We start from the raw sequence: 7,142 nt of genomic DNA, 5'->3' as shown, positions 1-7,142 counted from the left end.
CCATGGTTGAGCAAACATAATCCTACCATTGATTCGCAAGCAAGACAAATACTCGATTGGAGTGATTATTGCATGGATAACTGTCTTAATACATCTCTTTCTGTCTTGACCACTAATGCTGTTCCCTTTTTTTATTTATTCCTAAGCGCCACCTCGGCAGAAAGGAGAAATAAGGTACTACCAATAAATGGCAAAAGTAAGTTCTCTGACTCCCCACCCACACCACCAAGAATGATATGGGAAAACGTTTTCTTCTTGTTTTCTCCTTGACACAGAACATAAGGACAAACATTAACAAAATGTCCCCTTTTCCCACAGAAAAAAACATACTCCCTTCTTATTACTAGAACTCCTGCAAGCAGGCCCAGGGGTAGCTCCCCCTAACTGCATGAGTTCATCACCAGGCATAAACTCAGGAGTCTCTCCTCCCAAAGAGTCAGAGGAAGCCGCCACGTTATATGATAGTTCATGTGAGGGACCTTTGATCTCTCTCTCAGGTGTCTATCCATATGAACGGCAAGGGACATAGCCGCCCTCAGTGACTCAGGATTTTCGTGAAAGGCCAAGGCGTCCTTTAGCCTCTCAGACAATCCCTGACAGAATTGACTACAGAGAGCTGGTTCATTCCACTCTGTATCTGTAGCCCATCTCCTAAATTCAGAGCAAAAGATCTCAGCAGAACGCTCTCCCTGTCATAAACCACGCAACTTGGTCTCGCCAGGGAGATACGATCTGGGTCATCGTAGATGAGACCTAGAGCTCTGAAAAATTCATCTACCAACCGGAGGGAATGTGATCCAGTCGGCAGGAGATCATCTCTTGATGCAGAACCCCTATTTGCAACATAAGGGGCTTAGTAACAGAAAGCACGGGTTCGGGAAGTGGCAGTCCATTTACGGAAGCCACTGATAGAGACCTTTCTAGACGGATGGTTGGAAGCCGGTACTGATGGACCAGAGCTTGCTGAATGAAGTTACCGGCTGATCCAGAATCCAAGAATGCAGGCACAGACAGTGTGACTCTCTTGTGAGAGAGAGTCACCGGAACTGAAAGTTTCAGAGAGGACTTCTCCTTTCTAGGACCACCTCTCCAACTGATCCTAGACATTAGCATTTCCCGGTTTCTGTGGACAATTACGCACAAAGTGGACCTTGCCTCCACAATACAGACACAGGTTCCCTGCTTTGCGGCATAAATGGTCCTGGTCAGACGATCGAAGGTGCTCTATTTGCATGGGCTCTTCAGATGGGGTGGACAGTAGAGGAAGAATCGGCCTCTGGAAGGATGGAGCCAAACAAGGTGGTCTTCTGGTGCATGCGACCTCTTTAGAACGTTCCCTGAAACGCATTCAGGTCATTCAGAGTAGACGGACGGTCACGACCAGCTAATTCATCCTTAATCCGGTCAGAAAGGCCCTCCCAGAACACCAGTTGAGCCTCATTGTTCCATGCAAGTTCGGCAGCCAGGGTACGAAACTGGATGGCGTACTGACCCACAGACGAGGAACCCTGTCGTAGAAGCAGCAGAACTGATGCAGCGGAGGACATGTGGCCGGGCTCTTCAAAGACCAGCCAGAAGGTAGCCAGGAAAGACTGCAGATTAGTCGTTTCAGGACATCCATGTTCCCAAATTGGATTTGCCCAAGCAAAGGCCTCATCAGAAAGCAGGGACACAATGAAGGCAACCTTGGACCGCTTAGTGGGAAACTTCTGTCCATGAAACTCAAAGTGGACCAGGCACTGGTTCAGGAATCTACGACAAGTTTTTGGATCTCCACCATAGCGGGATGGCAGAGGGAGTTGCACATCGGCAGTACGCAAATCCGGGTTCGCCGATGTGAGAATTACAGGAGTAGCAGCGACTGGCGACCCTGCAGTACCTGGAGAAGAGATGGCATCCAGACGAGCAGCAACATTTTGCATGAACTGCATCACGACGTCCTGACGTTCGTTCTGACACCTCACTTCATGTAATAATTCTTGAATGACAGGCTTGGGGTGACCAGCGGGGTCCATGGCCTCAGTGTACTGTCACAAACTAGATAGACTTTCCAGAGGGGAACACCAGGTCGCTACCTCGTGAGGAGGATAGACACACCAGGAGGTACCTGAGAAAGGTACCAGAGGAACAGGTGTCGTCAGCAGGCAGTGTCGTTACCAGAAGCAACAGTGTAGGACCGAAGGATGAGGCAGAGGCGTAGTCAGACAGGCAATAGGTCAGGGCAGGTGGCATAGGTAAAGGTCAGGCAATCCAGATTGGCAACAGGAGAGTCGAGTCAAGCAGACAGGGATGTAACAGGTAGCAGGGTCCAGGAATACAGGTATGGGTCAGGAACACAGGAACACTAGCAGAAATCAGGAACCTTAGCAGGACACAAGGACCTTGACACTGAGGCATCTAGGAAGGGGCTGAGCCACTGATATATGTGTAGGAGGGCTAGGATTGGTCAGCAAGGTCACATGACCTAACCCATAAAGCCCAGGAAGTGACGTGCACCGACCCTTAGGGAAGTGCTGCAAAAAACAAACAGCAAGCATGCTGTGGCCAGGGCTGAAAGGAAGCTGTGGAGCAGATTCCAGAACAATAGTACCTCCACAGACAGAGCCCAGGACTGCAGCGGTGAATGGGAAGCACCGGCCACAGGTCACCACTGATTACGGTGCACGGGACCGCTGTGGTAAGCAGGGAAACAGTGGCGCACAGCAGCCACTGTTACATTAGGACTAAGACCAAGTCCTATTTTGGCACAGATTGCGAGTATGGAAGGCACAATCTTAGCAAACCTATCAGGAACCTTTTTATCAAGGACTATTGTGACAAGGATAAACTTGCAGAATGGGCAAAATAAAGACGTTTTATGTTAATACACTCAGTCCATTTTCACAAAATCCTCCTGTAGAATTCAAGCTGAATAGATTCACTTGAGTCTTGTGTAAGCCCTGGCTAGCAGATCAGAGGAACAAGTACAATGTGGGGGCAAATTACTTAATGTGAGGCAGTGTGTGGGCAAATTATATAGTGTGAGGCAGTGTGGGGGGCAAATTATTTAATGTGGGGGCAAATTACATAGTGTGAGGCAGTGTGGGGGCAAATTATTTAATGTGGGGGGCAAATTACATAGTGTGAGGCAGTGTGGGGGCAAATTATTTAATGTGGGGGCAAATTACTTAATGGGGGCAGTGTGAGGGGGGGCAAATTACATAATGTGGGGCAATGTGGGGCGGAAATTACTTAATGGGGCAGTGTGGGGGGGCAAATTACATAATGTGAGGTAGTGTGTGGGGCAAATTACTTAGTGGAGGCAGTGTGGGGGCAAATTACTTAATGGTGGCATTGTGGGGGGCAAATTACTTAATGGGGCAGTGTGGGGGGGGCAAATTACATAATGTGGGGCAATGTGAGGGGCAAATTACTTAATGGAGGCAGTGTGGGGGCAAATTACTTAATGGGACAGTGTGGAGGGGCAAATTACATAATGTGGGGCATTGTGGGGGGCAAATTACTTAACAGAGCAGTGTGGGGGCAAATTACTTAATGGGGCAGTATTACTAATGAGGGCAATCTAGAAGGGAATTACTATTGGTGGGACTATGAGAAGCACTATTACTATGGGGGCACTATTATTTCTTCAGGATAGTATTTGGGGGTATTGGGGGGGGCACAGTGAGCAGCAGGATAACACTGGGAGGGGGTTCCAGGTTGGGGAATGATAGTAGAAAAGTGAGGAAGCTAAGATGTCCGTGTGTCACACTCTGCAGAGACGAATGGAGAAGATGATGGGAGAGAAGATCTACATCGGAGGAGACGTCACCCGGAGGCCCTGGATGTGACAGGTATGTGCTGCTGTATGGCAAGTGCAGCAAAATGCGGTGTGCGGGGGCAGGGTCGATTTAGAGAACTGGGCCATATTTATTGGGGCTTGGGCCTCGGATCTTCTGAGACACTAGCAACGCCCCTGACTTACAATTATTGGCTTCTGCGGCCGGCCGGCGGGTGACCTAAGCGGACTAAAGGAATGGAAGAGCCGCAGCGGGTGCCGCGGCCGCTCTGAGCCCCTCTCTGCCTCTTTGAGAGAGCAGTGGCTGCTGGGACTCGGAGCATGCCACCGCACAGACACGTCTTCTGAACGTTGCCAGCCCCAGAGCGCTGCGCAGCCACGCAGGGGAGAAGAAGAAGGAGCCAGGCCCTCACCTCAGTCCGTGTCTGGCTGCCGCCCACAGACAGACAGTGGTGCCCAAACAGTGACTATAAGCCCAAGGTACAAGATCCCCCTGACTGTGACATCACTGTGTGGACCCTGTACTCTGGTGTCACTCACTGTGCATGTTAACCCTGTACTGTTAATTACATTACAGGGTTAATATGCACAGTGATGTCACACACAGAACAGCCAGGGTTAATGCAATGTGACATCACAGTACAGGGTTAATATGCACAGTGACATCTCAGTATAGCCAGGGTTAATGCAAAGTGTTAACATGCACTGTGAATATAAGCCCTGTACTGTGATGTCACTGCGCATATTAACCCTTTACTGTGATGTCACTGCATATTAAAGGGGTACTCTGGGATAGGAAAATAAATCCCCTATCCAAAGGATAGAAGATAAGTGTCTGATCGGAGCGGTGGTCAACACTCCCCCTCCATGTATCTATGGGAACAGCACTTGTGTATCTCTGAGTCTTCCATAGAGACACATGAAGGGGGAGTGTTGACCACCGCTCCGAGCACAAGGAGATCCGGAGTACCATACAGGAGATCGTGGACGATCCCATCGGCCGGACCCCCCGATCAGACACTTATAGGGGGAGTGTTAACCACACCACCGCTCCGTGCGGTGGTTGACACAGCTTATTTCTTGAGGACTGAGCCGGGGCGCCGCACGGGAGATCACGAGCATCAGAACGATCTTCGTGGGGGTCTCATGTTAGAGTTTTGCCAAAGGCCTCACAAAGTCTAGAGCCGCCTCTGCATTCACCTCAATAGAAAGATCTGATGACGTCTACACTTCCACAGAAGAAAACTGAGCAGATGACTTTTTGGCCTTATTCTCTCAAGTACAGCAGCTCCTGAGTAGAGGTGAAGGTCCCCAACCCAGACCAGAACAGCTTCCCACATTAGGCAGGAGAAGACCTGTTCAGTAAGGAGAGGCGGTCTATAGTGAATCCGGACTGAACTGGATCATTTCCAGGATGTTTGCATTCGGCCATCATAGCTTTTTTCAAAGCTTCAACCACTTTGAAGGCCCTAGAACCCTACAGGTGGAGACCCCCTGGTCATCATCCGGGTCCCCCAACCGGTCGGACATGAACAATCTCTTTGTTACTTTCTTCCCTTAGAAGGAATATTCCCCTCTTTATTCTTCTCCTCCTCAGAGGAGGAAAACAGTTTATCCTGAATTCTCCCTCAGGGGCTTCCTCTTCAGACCTGCATTCCCGGGAACAATTACATCTCAGTCTTTTATGTCGTCCATAGGAGACTCTAGAGAGGTGACCACAGCTCTGTACAGACTATTATATCAGAGAACTACAACCCCCAGCATGTCCAGACAATAATATATCAGGAGGAGAGAACTACAACTCTCACAATGTCCAGACTGTTATATATCAGAGGAGAAGAGTGCAGAATGTTATATGATATCTCAGAGGTAACACTCCAGGCTGTTATTGTAGGTTTCAGAGGCGAGAACTACAACTCCCAGCATTTTTCCAGTTCTGTAGGAAAGAGATCATAAAATGCTTTCTCCATGCAAGGATCATCCCTCACGTGTCACATGACCACAATTACAGCTCCTCCTCCTTATCGCCTCTCTACAGCTGACCACGCCCTCTTCACTGATCACATGATGGTGACATCATCACAGGTCCTTCACCACATCTTCTCCTCTCCACTGCTGAGGCCCGCCCCCTGCACTGATCACATGACAGTGACGTCACCCCAGGTCCTTCACCACCTCTTCTCCTCTCCACTGCTGAGCCCCGCCCCCTGCACTGATCACATGACAGTGACGTCACCCCAGGTCCTTCACCACCTCTTCTCCTCTCCACTGCTGAGCCCCGCCCCCTGCACTGATCACATGACAGTGACGTCACCCCAGGTCCTTCAGCTCTGGCAGTGCAGCAGACACTGGGCAGGTCCTGGTCGGTAGTCAGGGCTCTTGTTCTCTCTGGTATCAGCCATTCCTCCAGCCTGCAGGTAAGATGAGCTGTGAGGAGACAGTGTGGTGGAGAGCTCAGACATGTCACCTCTGGAGATTCTCCTCCATTACACACAAGGAATCATTCTCTGCTCCTCAGCTTAGTATGATGGGGGAGGAGTAGTGGGGATAGTGGGGGTTGTCATCATTCGCTGGCCCCTGACTGTCCTGGTGAGGGGCCCCTGCCTCCAGGAGGAGAATGAATGGAGCGGGGCCCGGCCTGAGCTCAGCTCTCTCCAGTCTCTTCTCTAGGAGCTCTGGACACAGCTGAGCACAGCCCAGAGGTGGGACCTGCATCTATCAGACATTTATCTCCTGTGGAGCCACCAGAGATCTCCATGTTGGGGCCCCTGGAATCCATGTGGTGGGGGCCCTGAGAAGCGGGGCCCCTCCAGGCTCAGGAAGTGCGGTTCTGGAGGTGACATCTGGTCTTGTCCCCTGGATTATTTCCTCTCCTCTTCTCATAAAGGCGCCTGCAGTCCTAGAAGCCTCCAGCTCCTCCAGTTCTCTCCTCTTCACCTGAATGACCACCAAGGATGGACAGGAAGGAGATCAGCAGAAGAATATTAGACCTCACCTTGGAGATCATCTCCCTGCTGAGCGGAGAGGTAAACTTCTCTAGATTTCTCTCCTCTGTATTGTATTCTGTAACAAGTCAGACATCGGGGAGGAGAATCCATCATAGGGAGTGATAGGAAGAGTCCAGGGTCCTGGAGAACGGCCTCCAGACCTTCCAAGTGATGGAGAACCTGAAGATCAGCCCCAATATGGTGAGTGATGTATCATGTGACCAGTGACCAATAGTCATGTAGGAGCCATGAGAAGGTAAGTAGGCACGTTGTACCAGGAGGAGAGGGCTGGAGGAGAGCACATGGCCCCTGAAGGGTTTATTCCCTAAGTGTCTCTCTCCATCCACAGGAGCACACAATAGTGAAGAAGACATCGG

This window comes from Bufo gargarizans, chromosome 1, assembly GCF_014858855.1.
Source record: "Bufo gargarizans isolate SCDJY-AF-19 chromosome 1, ASM1485885v1, whole genome shotgun sequence".
NCBI lineage: Eukaryota > Metazoa > Chordata > Amphibia > Anura > Bufonidae > Bufo > Bufo gargarizans.
Note: the sequence above shows the minus strand (reverse complement) of the source record.